Source organism: Plectropomus leopardus, chromosome 13, assembly GCF_008729295.1.
Source record: "Plectropomus leopardus isolate mb chromosome 13, YSFRI_Pleo_2.0, whole genome shotgun sequence".
Taxonomy (NCBI): Eukaryota; Metazoa; Chordata; class Actinopteri; order Perciformes; family Serranidae; genus Plectropomus; species Plectropomus leopardus.
In genome coordinates, this window is record NC_056475.1 from 20,891,934 (window position 1) to 20,907,587 (window position 15,654).

A 15,654-nucleotide genomic window follows, 5' to 3' on the forward strand; every position below is an offset into this window, starting at 1 on the left:
AGGAGAATGTGAGACAAAAGAGAGCAAGCATGGACATGAGAGGAAGATGAATCCACATGTGTCTTTGAGGCCTTTCTTCTTCCCTTTATTCTTCATAGCTGCGGTCTCCAGTGAGCCGCTGCCCACTGAGACAAGCTGCGTCCCTGATGCCCTGGAGATTTCCTGTTGCCACGATTACAAAAGACCATGTGCACTGCAGCAGACAACACACACACACGCGCGCGCACACACACACACACACACACACACACACACACACACACACACACACACAGTAACAGTGTGTATCATTATGGGGATATTATATTGATTAGTGGGACAACTATACAATATTTGCCGATATCACAGTCTACCAAGATGTCACGTGACTTTGATTTTGATTCAGGGGCCTGTCATTGATATGTAATAATACCATATGTCCAGATGTCCAGTTAAGACAATCTGTTATAGAAGAAGCTGCCACCCCTTCCTTCTTCTTTTTTTTTTTTTTTGCTCAAACAATTCATAAATAATGTTAATAACTGTACTTGGTTAAGTGCAGTAAAGTTTACTTGAAATGAACTTCACTAACACACGTATAACAGCACATTTGATGAGTTATCCTTCAAGGCTCTGTCAGAAAGCTCCTCCTGGTAGAAATCATTTCTTTTTAACCAAACCATGATCTTTTTCCTGAAATCTCAGGGCTACCTGTCTCAAAGCCCTAATGGCAGACTCCTCCCAACAGCCATGAAAATAATAATAAGTGTCGAGCTTCATTGACAAAACAGCTGTTGTCCACTAGTAACATAATATTAGCTTAAAAACTTTTACATTGCTTAAATTAGCCTAGCTGCTAATATGATACTATGTATGACATGCTCTGTTTACCGTTTTTATCCTCCCAAATCCAAAATATTGCCACGCTGCCAATTTATCCCCAAATAAGTAGTGTTATCCTTGTCTTTCTCATTGCTGCTTGTCCCTATCCTTAGGCGCTGTTTGACAATGACAAATAATTTCAAAATAAAGGCCTATACTAAAGATGACGATATGGACTGATGTTTTCACTTTGCATCAGTCAAATTGCATCATTGATCATTCAATGAATATATCAGTCCAGACTGATGCATTGTGACATCCGTACTAGCTGTGAGGATTGAAGATTGCAGCCATGATGAAACTAGATTTTCTTGCTCAGGAAGTTTCTACCAGGAGCCATATTATCTGCAGTGGTCTCTTCCTCCCCAAAACTAATATAGCCTGCAATTTAAACAGGTAAAAACACATAATAAGTAGTTTCGAAACAAATCAGTGTTTCTCCAACCCTGTTTGGTTCATTGCAGAAAGGCCACCAGCCCAGCACCTGCTAATGTGTGCTCATCTTTTTTCACTGATAACTTAAAGCTCCAGATGTTTTGGGGGTTTTAAATGGAACCGAATTATCCGCTGAGGTCTTTTCCTCTCCAAAACAAACAATCCTTGTGAATTAAAGTGGAAAAAACACAGAAAAATGCTGTTTTACATTTAAAAAAATATGTGTTTTTCTAACATTGCTCATTGCAGAGAGGCTGCTAAATACAGTGGCTGACACAAAAATGTGAATAGCCTTATCTACAGCCAGTGTTTGGATTGTCTGCTCGGGGCTACTGTAGAAACATGCCAGACCGCGTGGTCAAGGACCTTCTCCCTGTGTTATAAAAATGGCTTATTCTAATGTAATGTATTTACATTGTAATGTAATTGTACTATTACTTGAAAATAAGAATTGCTATGTAATTACATTAGAATAACAATTTTTATTCTCAGGTAATAGTACAATAAACAAATATACACTTATACTATTTTCCATTTAAGCCTTTAACACATGCACGTACATGCAACATTCATTAGGGCCCCACAAGTCCCAAGCTTTCAGTCCCTTCTCCCTGGAAGTCTATTCTCTCCTCGACCTGCTGGATATCCACAGAAACACAATGCCCCAAATAGAATGGGATATAAAGGTGATGGTTTGAAAATACGAGGTAACAGCCTGGCGATGACTGAAGCAGTAACAATCACAGGGAGCTTGAGCTGTTTGATGCCAAATGGTCCCTTGAGGGCGAGGCTCACCGGTCAGCTCCCCACAGAGACACAGTGAACACTTTGCCAATTTACCATCATTCGAGCCTTTGTAATGCAACACAGCACAAACATGCCTTTGTTCACTGACCTTTGAATAATTCAGCTCGAGCAAAATGCTATGACACATTTTTGATCAAAGTCTCACTATCAAGGGGAGGAGGCATTTTCCAGACGCTATGTGTTCCTCTCCACAGAGGATAAAAGCTTCCCTCCTCAACACAATCTTGGGATAGAAAATCCCTCGGAATTATAGGAAATTCATATACGTTTGGATTAAAAGAGCACCCGATGGTGAATCAAGCATTACTGCTATGCATTTCCTTATTCTGTAGGGATTTGACCTCTGCACAGGGTGAAAAATGCTTGCTTGCTTTATTTGGAAGTTTTCCTTGGAAATCTCCTGTCCCTTCCCCCTGTGACGAATGGCCAGAGATTACAGGTTGGTGACCAGGTATACACATCCACTTCAAAGCTTTGTCTGGAGGAAGCCATTTGTTACCCCTGAGGCATCTATCACAATATAACTTCACCTCCTAAACTATTCATTTGAAGAAGCAGTGGAAACAAAAAGCATCTGCTGAGTTATAGGCTGTACCCTGACTGTCCATCATCTAATGGCAGTACCTGTTTGACAGTGTGCGCTCTGTGTGTATGTGTATGCTTCCGTGTGTGTCCATCATCCTATAGCAATTCCTGTTTGACTTTTCTTGTTGGGGAGATTCATGATTTCGATATCCCAATGTGTTTTGTGGAAATTGAAATGTGTCTCTGGAGCCCTGGGGGGATTTCTTTAAGGCTTTAAATGGCAAAATCTCTCTGTGTGTGTGGGTGTATGCACATGTCCATGCCAGTATTTGTTTTTTCCGGTCAAAGGGTGGTTTTTATGAGATAACCACAGTCAAACTTGTCCTGTATCTTCTCTCCTGTTGTCTGATCCTCATTCCTCGTCGCTTCTCTCTTTTACAACATCCACTGCACTGTGATGGATAAAAACTGTGCATACTATATTACCCACAGTAACATGATAAGAGTGGATTGAAGATTTCTGTGATAGGGCGCTGCCATAGTTACAGTCCAGAGGGTGCCTCAGAGGGATTAATGAGATGAGTTTGGTGCTCCTGTCTTGTCAGTTTTTAAGAACATACTCATCAAGAATTGATCAAGTGCAGAATGGAGAAGTAAAATATTAAATATTAGCTAATAATTAAGTTTAGCCTCTTAGTCTCGAGGGTCATAATTCATGTTGAGTCTCCTCTTTATGTATTCTCTGTAGGAATGGTTTGGTTGTTTGTCAGGCTTGTGTTTGTTACAGCTCTGTGTTGTTCATCCATTGAGCAGCCCGGCTTACAAACTAAGCTTCATCATGTTATCATCAGTGGCGGTTCTAGCACATTTGGTGCCCAAGGCAAGTCTCTCCCCTGACAAAATCTCACCAAAAACTACATTTTACGAGATATCATAGAACACGTCACGAGAACAGTACAGATGACCTTTGCCCAATGCTCATTTTTACTGAATAGAGTTTGAACACATCACAGTGTAACTCAATGCAGCCTTTGTGAGCTGTTCATTGCAGTCACCAGTTGCTTGTAAGTAACGTTAATTAGCTCTCACCTGCCGATTTCAACATGGATTTGTTGTTTTTTTTCCATCTTAAAAACATGTGGAGTGGGCAACGACTGAGCTAGCTATACATTGTGATTATCCTTAAAAGCGACTGAGGCCTTTTTTACTGTATGCATGCTACATTTTTACATTTTTAAGAAAGGCTAATTCCCACATTATACAGACAGAGACTGTACTTACAGTCACCTGCTGAAGTTGTTTTTGCTTTGGAGACATTTACATATGTGGGAGGAAGTAAAAAAGGAGAGAAGATTACAGATCCCTCTGTAAGTAACTTCAAGGTCATAATAATGTGTATTCCTCATCAACAGGCATCACAAGAATCACTGACAAGGTTTGCAAAACATACTTTTTTCTTTTTTTTTTTTCAAAAAGCATAGTATAAAAAATATACTAAATTAAGTTTAGTAAACATATAGCTCTTAGGTTTTAGCTGTGCTTTGAAGTCTGAGTTTTTAAAAACAAGGTGCACACATGTTAAAGACAATTGTCAGATTTGTTGGTTGGGGCATGTAAGGAGGTCTGGACCATATATTGATATTATATCAATATTGTGATATGAGACTAGATATCGTTTTAAATTTTGGATATTGCAATATCATAGTTGTTGTCTTCTCCTGTTTTAAAGGTCTATTGGCAAAGTGGTATATAATATTAATTACTATGTTTTTATTAGTGTATAATCAAATAAGAATTTTTGTGTTTTTGTTACCTCTATGAGCCGTTTATATCTACATAAAAAGCAGATCCTCTTCCATGGAGTACGCCACATTGTCTCTCCAGTAGCCCAAGACGGACAAATTAACTGTCTGGCTAAAGATGATCATTCATGTTTACATGACACACATGACACACAGGGGAAGACCTCACCGCTACATGGTGCCAAATCCTAAACTGGACCTTTAAAGGTTGCATTACAGTAAAGTGATATAATTTTCTGAACTTTCCAGAGTATTCGAGCTGTCATATAATTTGTCTTGAACCACTAAGTCATTATATCAACATTTATTAAGGATATTCATCAAAAATCTCATTGTGTAATTATCATGTGAAAGCAATAGTAAACCCTACAATTTTGTCTCAGTATCTATATTGAGGTATTTGGTCAAAAGTATTATGATATTTAATTTTCTTCATATGGCCCAGCCCTACTTTCAAACCCAACATTCAGAGTTGACCCTCAGACCCTGCACAACGTCATTGGCTGGGGGCTACACACCACCAAAGGTTGACGGCCTGAAACATTTTGAACACAGCAAAGGCAGAGGGCAGGATTTCTACAGGTACAAACACGGCCAACACACTTCATGTAGGTCATAAGTGATGATAGAGAGGGATTATTATTGTAGGAGTCTATACATGGTCTTTTTAAAAAAAAAAATTCTACTCATTTTGCCTTGAACTAATTAAGATTTTTTTTTAATTTAATTTTTTTGCCATAGGGGTGTCAAACCTTTGATGTTTAATATCTCAGAATTGTGCTCCATCCATTTAAAACCTGACAGTTCCCACCTCACCATTTGTCTAGCAGGAGTCTCTGTTAATTAACATGATATATGAACCTAGTCTAACCATGGGGATAAGATCAGTATAGGATCTCTGTGGAGTACACAGTGCCACATGTTCCTGATAAGGTCTGCTGCTGTGTGCGTGGGAGGGTGTGATGTACGGAGGCGTGGGTGTGCATTGTTTGAAAACCTGTGAGGTATACTGTTTGGTTAAATTACATGTCTTTTTATTTGCAGTGTGTGAGTGTGAATTTCCAAGAGTAAGTGTAGCTGCAGTGTGCACTGTGCACATGTGTTTTTGTGTTGCTGTGCATGCTGTGACCTTTCTTATAGAACAGCTGTGAAGTCAAGTTACAGAAGCGCTGTAAACCAAAATGTCCTGACATTAAAACCACCAGGCCACTGTCACTGAGCCCTCTTCCTAATGTTATATTTGCGGGTTGCGTTTAGACCCAAGTGCATGCACTTTTTTGTCGAACAGGAGACAGTTCTGTAATAACTGTTCTTCTCTCAACTTGGGAACCAGAGCCAATACCAGTTAAAGGTGAACACAGATTATTATCAATCTGCAGTTGAAGTGTTTTAGCTTTTGCCCCAAAACATGCTGTAAATCAGTATTGGTTTACTAATGAATAAGAACATCTGTTATAACATGCCACAGAACAAAGTTGTTTCTAATTGTGTGGCAGACGCCCATTCAGTTGAAACACATTTCTTACCAAACAGTTGAATTACCGCTTTAAATACTCATGGTTGGTTAGCAGATGTGAGATTGCAAATAACCATAGCAACAATGATCTTAAAGTGCGGGTTAACTAAAATCAGTGATTTCTTGCTAAATAGCCTACATGACAAATCTGAGAAAATACTTGCTGAAAATGTGAACCGACAGGGAAGTGTGTAGTACTGCATTGTGGTGTTGAACTGTTTGTCTCCACTTCTGGGTCCAGGAATTTTTCTGGTGGACTTAGCATGCTCGATGATGTAGTGGAACAATCCTCAACATAATTCCTCCCCTACTCTAAAAAAACCTGAAGAACAAACTGCTGCAAAGCAACAGACTCTCATTAGCAGATTACTCAGTGGCACTAAGCACACACGACCCCTGAACCGAAGAGTGAGCGGCCGCATAGCTACAGACTCTTGTTAGCAGCTTAACCAGTAGCACGGTAACATACACATCCTGGGCTGAGGAATTTTAGAGCCCTTGTATGGTGACAGACTTTTGTTCAGCAGCTAATCACAGCCAACATTAAGACAAAACCCAAAACATTGAGCATTAACTGACGGGGATCTGGGTAGCTGTATATACATGTGGCATGTATTGTTTATCCATGTATTTATTGACTGAAAGAGCAAATAGTATAACGTTGTATAACGTAGCAAATTTACTGCACACACACAGGAGAGAACAGAATGGCACTGATATATAATATAAAGCAACACGCTCTAATGTCAAAACCATGAAGTGGTTTCTCTTTCAGTAAACACACCTCAGCATGTCAGAGCAGAGAGTACTGCTCATTTTTCCATGATTTTAAATTCAAATATTATAAACTTGACAGCTGTTTAAATAATTCAAATTTGGCTGTGGTTAATGACACATTTTTTCTGTGGTGTCACAGACTTATTACACATATTTATTTTTTTGCTTTACTCAGACTTTAACAGTGCACATGCCAGTGGTTAAACTTTATAACTCTGTTTTTTTATCCCTTGGTTAAGAGGTTATGTGTTGCCTTTCATATACTGGATGCATCATTGTTAATCACACTGACTGTTCATCATCATCACTTTTGGGTCAGAAATGTCAGAGTATTAGAAAAAACATTATCACTTAAATGGCCAGAGAAGAGCGTCAGTACCATATTCCATTCTCAATTGCATCTCCTGTGGAAGAAACATCGGGTAGTTTTTTTAATTTATTTTAGCACTTTTCATTTAAGGAAACATAAAATAATAGAAATCATCATACTCCATAAGTTCAAAAGGAAATCAAACTGTGTATATAAATTCTAATCCGAAAGGAGACGGAACAAAACAAAGCAGGAAAATAAGACGAATAATAAGATAGCCTTGCAATTGTATAACATGGTGTGCACGATGTTGCCCTGACTTCAATACAAATCGGTTACATTCACAGGGAGTCCTTGATTGCCAGAGGGCAAAGAGAAGATGTTTTAGTAAAGAAATATATTTATATTTAAATCACTGGATCTGCTGTATTTATGAGTTGTTTATGTATTGATGCACATCACAAACTAAAGCTGGAAAAAACACAAAAGGTGGTTTGATAAAGGCCTTTTCTACATGTGTGCAGATATTTTGGAACACTGATATTTTCCTCCACATGTTGGCATCTGGTCTACATGCACGTTGTTTTTTTATGTAATGAGCATGTGCCAGAAACAATAACAACAACGATGGACTATTGGTTTGTTCACTTTTTATAAGTATTGTTTGGTATATTGACTACTTTACGCTTAAACTCTATGAACAATGGAGGTGTCTGCTGCAACCAATATTATTTGGTCCATCTTAGCATCCACAGTTTAAAGCTGCTGAAAACTGGAAACTTTTAATTAGACCTGGTTAAACCAGCAGATGGCAGATCGGTTGTAAGAGTAGTATTGCTGTTGATGAGAAATGGAAGGGAAAGTTTTCGCATGTCCAGAGCATCACTAATATCTTTGAATGAGCGCCTTCATCCTTTTTCGATGCAGGCTTTCCCACACATTCACTGATTTGTGGCAGTCCGCCACAATTAAAACATCTGCAACCACAAATACATTTTCTATTTTTGGAGCTGGATTGGTCATTAGGAGTGCTGTATGTTGAAATCACATAAAGCGTACTCTGGGCACAGACAGAGCAGTCAAGCACATTGAAAATGAAACTTAACAGTTCCTTCTTCTGGGTTGTAAAGTTTTCATTCACTTGCAGCAGCTGTTCTTCTCATCCATCGATCTGATCTGATCAGCTCTGAACGAATCAACAGATCAATTACCCACCTCACAAGTTGCAAAACTTTGCTGAGTAAAAAAAGAACTCATGGAGAGTTTCCCCTGCTCTGCGGTCACAAAGCCGCAAAAATCTCCAGGTTTAGAGAGGGTACATAAAATGATACAACACGCACGTGTTTTAAATAGAAAAAAAATGAAAGTTTGCATAAAAATACACTTATAACAAATAAGTTGCCATTTCGCTGAATCATCTTCACTTAATTTGATTTACAGCAACAAAAAACATGTCCCACAGTGGTGGTGCTCCATCAGGTGTGGTGCCCCTTATATGTTCATTGTGTTTTTAACTGAAAATCAGCAATCAACTGCGAATCCCTCAAGTCATTATATTCGCTTTTTTCCACAAGTCCATGCCCACATTATCACATTATCACAGCAACATTACACAGGTGTACAAAGAGGTTAAAAAAATCTGAAAATCTATCTTCATTTAATATTCTTATGATTGAATTAGATATTTGTTTGTTTGTTTTTAAGCCAAGCCACTGTCTTGCAGTGTGGATTTGCTGTTAATAGTATTTGACAGAATGACTATTTTTCCAATTACTGATATAGGCCCTGCACTGTACAAATGACAGTTGGTCACCGGGTTGCTTACAGAAAATAGAAAACTAAAAATAAGATCAGGGGCCCAGATTGCCATGATCCATTCGCACATGGTCTGATCATGGTGATTCACCAGATTTTGTTATTTTCATCGTGGAAAAAAATCTGGAAGGCCTTCACTCTGAAACCATAAAGACTGCTGTGCACCATCTTTAGCATGGATGAAACAAATGCTATGAAGTGTGAGTTACCAGCACGTGTTTCTCTGTGCATGTGCACACGTGTGTGTTTTATGGGCATTCGGCTTATGAGCAGATGATTCTACCGTGGACAGGGTGTGTGTGCGTAATTGTGTTAAGGAGTGGAAATCAAATATGCTAGATTAAATGACAAAACAAACAGATGTGTGTCTCTCTGTAATGTGAGAAAACAAGGATGAGGTAGACAGATCTAATAAAGCAGGCAGTATAGCGGCAATAAGCTGAATTAAGTAAGCTTGATTCCATCTATTAACACTGTTTACCATCTCCTTTATTACCCTGAGATGAATTGTGGCCCTTAGCAAAAGCTGTGCTAAATCAAATAAGATTTAAATGCATTTGCTTGTGTTCATTTGTTTTTCTAAGCTGAAGATTCTCTTGAAATAAAAAAACACATATGTGTCACAATGTATATATTCCTCAGTGTTTTTATGCTCTTGTGTATGAGTGGGTCGATGGCACTGTGTACAGCCAAGTCATAAGGTGACAAAGAGTGTGTTAAGGTTTTACAGCAATCTGCTCACCGGTGGACTATTGGTTAGATTCCAGGGGCCTTGAAACATATGGCAAAACAGCTGCTTCTGTAGGAAAGATAAGCTAAACTCTCCATCATGCCATGTGACAGCTCAGAGAGCCACGCTGCACACATCGATCTCCATAGGCTTTTCACTGCGTGTCAGACTCTGAATATATCTGCCACTGTGACAAAGGTAGCCCGAGGGAGGAAGGAAGTACAGAGGGGTAGAGAAGGATACAGGGTAAGGAAAGGGTTAAAAGGGAGGCAGAGTGAATGTGAAAAGGCAGGTGAGACAAACTCCTGAATGAGCAGAAGTTGAAGGGAGAAGAACACAGACAGAAAAAAAGAGGAAAACAGGAAGGATGTTGGAATTGAACACAGTCCCCCACGAGACTTATACCCTACGGGAATACTATGATCACTGCAGTGTGTGTATGTGCGTGTGTGTATGTGCGTGTGTTTTAATGTGTGCTTGTGTGTGTGCGTGTGTGTGTGTGTGTCACAGTAGGTGGTGTCTGTATGAACTATCACACAGTTTATTTATGACGGCTCCCTGCTGATGGTTACAGAGACTGAGAACAACCTGCTTACAACTTAGCTTTTCTGTGCCACCACCATCCAGTCACTCACTGTTCATTCTCTGGGAAAAATAGTATGTTTATCTAGCACAGGGTGATCTGGAGAAAATCAAATATTACAGTATTTTTGACCAAGTACCCCATATAGAAATAAAGACAATTAATTTTATCAAACCTTATCAAACCATAAAAACCTCCTGATATTTAAAATCTCTTTTTCAGGACTGATTCGACTTAATTGGAACCTATAAAGCATAAAGACCCTTTTGCCAAACTCCAAACGTACCCTAGGTATGGACAATAAGAACATGTTCTGTGAACTTAGAGCATTGCCATTTTCAGTTTTTTTTTTTGCTTAATGTACACACGTAAATAAGATAAGAGTAGGCCAAGAATATCTTTATAAATAACATAATTTTAAAGACAACCACCCAACCCAAGCATACGGGATATAGTGATGTAGGATTGACTATTGGTGCCTTCACAGAATACTTACACAGTGAGATATCTGATGATTAATCATCATTAACAGAACAGTCTGGTTGTAAGTACAAAAAAACACCATTTTACTAATTTAGCCCCTAGAAACAGGAAAATACTCTTATGATATTTTGATATCCAAAATTTAAGACAAAACCTCATGTCATATCAAGATACAGATATAATATGAATATATAACCCAACCCTTTATTAACCCACACATACTTATACTTCAAGCCTAGTTTATATAAATAGTAAATCAGTAAAAGTGGTATAACTGCATATCCATATTATATTTATTCCTCTGCAAAAAAAAATCTAAAATGTAAGGTATTACTCATCAATAATTTGCAATGATCAATTATATAAAATGTATAAAAAGAAATGAGAGTGCTTTCCAGGACAGATCAAAGTTCCTTCAGCAGACACTGTTTTGTAAGTCAGTGGGCTTTCATCTCCACATCACAGGTTTCCTAAAGTCAAGGCACTATGTTACATTTACCCGACACTATTATTTGCACACTCAAGATTCCATGAAATGAAACATGTTATTGACCACTAGGGGGCAGAAAATTAAGCCTTAATACACTCACATTGTCATTTTTCTTATAGCTATAGCTACTAAACAATTGCCCAGTGACAGAGTCAAAAGAAACAGGGCAACATTCACCACCTGATACCACCACTTCAAATCCAATATTGCTGCTGTTGTAGCCCCAGTTTGGTCCACCAACTACAGTTATTGGAACAACGGTCCAATGAACCAAAAGATTAAAGAAAAATACAGTGCTGTGTTGATTCTTTGTAGGTTCAGCAGTAACTTCTCTTTAAGGGGGGGCTATCATGCTTTTCCTTATTTTCTGTCATATATATATATAGTGTTACAATGTTGGATATTTGTATTTAATGTGGCCAAAGTTTCAAACAATTAGGTTTATGTATATAAAAGCAATTCCTGTGAGCAAAAACCTCAGGTTTCAGACCATTTTGAAAAATGTTTCCAACATTTTTTTAATTTTTTTTTTTTTTTTTAAACTTTTGAGTCAGCTGACATCAGCTCTGAATTGATGTCTTAAATGGTCATTTTCTCCAGGCACACTACTGCATGTGTTTACATTATGTAGCGTCATGTTAACCTTTAGTTTAGATTTAATTGATGTTTTTTTCAGTGTAGAAAAGTGCCACTATACACTATATGCCATTCTCCAATTACACTGCTACATATAGCTACATAAGCTACAATTTCAAATCATATTCCTGCTTAAATATCTCTGGTTGTGAAGATTTTGGTTAAGAAGCTTTTACTGGTGATTTTTTTTTATGGTAGAAAGTTTATAGATTGCAGGCAAGGAAGAACCGGAAATACTGACCAATAAGCGCAGACTGGGCTTTTTTGGGAGGGGAGCTTAAAGAGACAGGCACTAAAACGGAGCATTGCAGACAGAGGGTGAATACATGTGTTACAGCACTGACTGTATGATAGGAAAATTAAATTAATATGATTGGAAAATTAAAGCATGAAAACATGTAGTAGAAAATCAAAACACAAGTATAAACCTGAAAATGAGCTTAATAGGTACCCTTTAAATGCATTTAAAAAATGTGCCATTATTGCCTTGAATGACAATTTTCCAAAAGAAAAGCATAGCTTTTTCATCATAGAAAAAAATGGTAACAGCGCTTAAAACTTGCAATACTGAAGTTCTTCTTGTGACTTTCCTTAATTTTCTTTTAAACTGACTCTTTCCTGGACATGAAAGTGTGATAAAGGTTAAAAGAACACACTATATAGGAAAATTGTCAAATTTGATCCCATTTTGTGCCTGTTTCTCATGTATCTTCGTGTATTCTGTCCAATCAGGAGTATTGTGAGCATGTGAGAGGTGGCCATTGTGTAATCAAGTAGGAATACTCTGCTCATGGCATGGTAAAATGGGGGAATGAGAGAGTGGAATGAAAAGTGTTTTATTCAATTTCAGCTTGCCAGGACTTACCGAACTGTTGTGTTGGTTGCCTGGTAACTGTAATACTCGGATATACAAGTGCACAGTGTAGTGAATAAGACTCCCACCATTTTTCTCTTTTTTCCCCCTGCCTGTGTTCTCTCTTTCTTTCCCTCTTTCTACCTATAGCTGGATATGCTGTATTTTCAGCTGTTGTCATGAGTGAATAGGTGTAAAACCATATATTCCGTGTTTCGTCTTCAGGACCTGTCTATTTTTTTTCTTCCTGGGTATTGACTGGGAAAGATCACAGAGCCACAGTTGTGACAGGGAACTCATACCTTGACAGCAGGGATGAAAGGCAGGAATAGAGCGAGGTCAGACTTTGCTGAGGGAATATTTCACAAAGCCATCAGTCTCATGTAGAAAGGAGTGTTGGTAGAGATGTGACACCGACTGCCCCGTTTCTCTGTCAGCCCCTCTCCCTCTTGACCAGTGATACAGCAGCAAGGTGAGAAATTTTTACCAGATGTGTGTGTGTGTGTGTGTGTGTGTGTGTGTGTGTGTGTGTGTGTGCATTTGTGTCTAAGATAGGAATAGTGTAGCTTTTTTTATGTGTTTTATAGCATTTTGTTGTTCTCTAATTTGTCCGGTGAATATAGTGTGATGCTCAAGACCAGAAAATGTGTTCAAATCAAGTAAAGAAAATTCACAAAAAGATCACAGGAAATTATCAGTCTCTCTCTTTCACCTCCTCACTCTATCTATCTTGCACCTTGGCAAGCAGTGAAATAGCACTAACAAAACATAATCACCTCAATCAGCCACTGAAAATTGGCTATCAAGATTTGATGGCTCTCAAATAAAAACAAAACAATATGTGAGTTGAGAGACTGTCCAGCAGCTGTATCTCTAGGCGTGCTTTCACGATTACTTTTTGCTCCCTCCCTGAAAATGAATTTCAACCTATTTACAGTATGTTTATCAGTCAAAATTGAAAATTCTATATTTCTTGTCTACAGGGAGAGATTGATTTATTAATCTGTAATCGAAAAGAAAGCACAGTATTTTTTTATAACATGCAGACTCAGGCACCTGCGGTTATATTCTCTTTGTTCTTCGTCTCTCATTCTTTTTCAGGCGCTGTCTCTTAGAGCTGCGCAGGTTTTCAGGCTCACTGGAGGCATTCCAATAGATCCATCAATTTGGCAAAGCAGTGTGTGTGAAGCATAAGAGTCATTCCCTCGGGATACACACGCAAATACGCAGACAGACACACACACACACACGGGCTAATAGACAATCTATGTTGTTTATTTGGCTCACTTCTGTGTTTTTACCGGCAGGAAGTCTCAGAGGTGACGCTCTTGTTGCCGGTTCGGTCGTCTGTGTTGTGGTTCCCTTTGTGTTAGTACACAGTTATATATCGGCCTTTATGGTTTTCACCATGCTGATCGTTGAACCCTCCCATATCATGGCAATTTCTCTGCTAGACGACAAGCCTGTCTGTGCTTCTCCGCTTTGATTACAGTGCTGTCAATCACAACCTAATATGATGGTGCAGCAGTATGTGCATGGATGACTGTAGGTCTGTCCTGAGAACAAAGGCATCAATTGTGTGTTGGTGGAATTAGATATTTTTGTTTGTTTGTTTTTAAATAAGATATAAATTAGACAGAATTTCCGATTGTGTTGCCCTAAACTTGATTATTGGTGCTAAGCAAAATTTCTCAGAGTAAATGCATTTATGTAGCTTACTGATATTGCATGTTTTAAGTGTTTGCATATGTGCATTTGAAGCAGTACTGGTTGCAGTACCAGGATTTTGGCATTGGTACTCAACAGTACCTTCTTTCTTACTTTACTTGGTCTGCAATAACAAAAATTAATTTTTTGAACAAGCTGCAGGGGTGACTTGATAAATTAAAAAGCAATTCTGCTCCTCTGCTCTTTTCTAATTACACATAAAGCTGATCATCTGTTTCTGTCTGTCTGCTAATTTGTGTATGTGTGTGTGTGTGTGTGTGTGTGTGTGTGTGTACGTGTATGTGTGTGTGTGCTTGTCTAGCAGTGATACCATGCTATTACTAATATTATATTGAAAAGAAAATAGTACAGACGGCAAAATTAATGTGGCATATTTGCACTGTGGCAATAGTACCAATGCAATTTGGTTGGTACCCCTAAAAGTACGGAGTTTGGTACCAAACCCTATGTATAATGTGTAATATTGTATTGCTTAGCTTAACTTATCAGCATCATCAGGAAGACAAATCATTCCTCCATGGTTTTTGACAGAATGGCATGGAATCATTTTGCACAGCTGCTTTCAGTAATTGCCCAACAGCTTGTACAAATGCTGTGACTGTAGATGTTGTTTCATGTATTGATTAAATGTTATTGAAGACTGAAATCAGCCCGTGTGGACAAGCCTTACTTTATTGCTAAATTTGTCTTTTTCATTTTGCCTTGTTTTAATCACCACTTGTTTCAACACATTCTTATAAAATACGACCGCTTGGTCAGTGGCCCTACAAGGCAAACTATAACACAAGGCCCCCCACCAGTGTCAGTGTTAGATGCATAGGGATTTCATGTCAATTTTTACTTTCTACATGCATTGTGACTTTTCAAAATAAACTTCCATTTTCACAGAAAATATGCAGTTTCTGGTCATTCAATGCATAATGACTGCATTTTAAAATATAGTTAGATGTAGGAAAAAAAACCACAACAAAACAAAAAAATGTTTTTAAGCTTACTTCCTCAGGTTTAGTTATTAAAACAACTCTGGTGACACACAGGACACAAACAGCAGCTTCCCAGATGAAAGTCTGGAGTGTGCTTGACCCATCTACCACCCCCTCTGCCCACCATATGTGGACTTTCTTGACCTTTACATTTGCCTGGAGTGTCAAAAAATGCCACTGCCTTGTGCATCTCTTACTGCTGCTAAAGAATGCCTTGCCGTGCATTGTTGTTGACGCCAAGGGCCGCCGAAAAAAGCATCAATATTTGAAGAGGTGGGAGTAGCACCAACTTAGCAAGTAATTAAATGCTTTTATTCATT

The 15,654-nt window shown here is 38.4% G+C and overlaps 1 protein-coding gene across 3 annotated transcripts in view; it reads left to right on the forward strand.

The window, feature by feature from the left end:
• Positions 1–15,654, forward strand: part of cadm2a (cell adhesion molecule 2a) — a 261,093-nt gene that overhangs the window by 157,067 nt on the left and 88,372 nt on the right. The gene's annotated exons all lie outside the window — the stretch shown is intronic.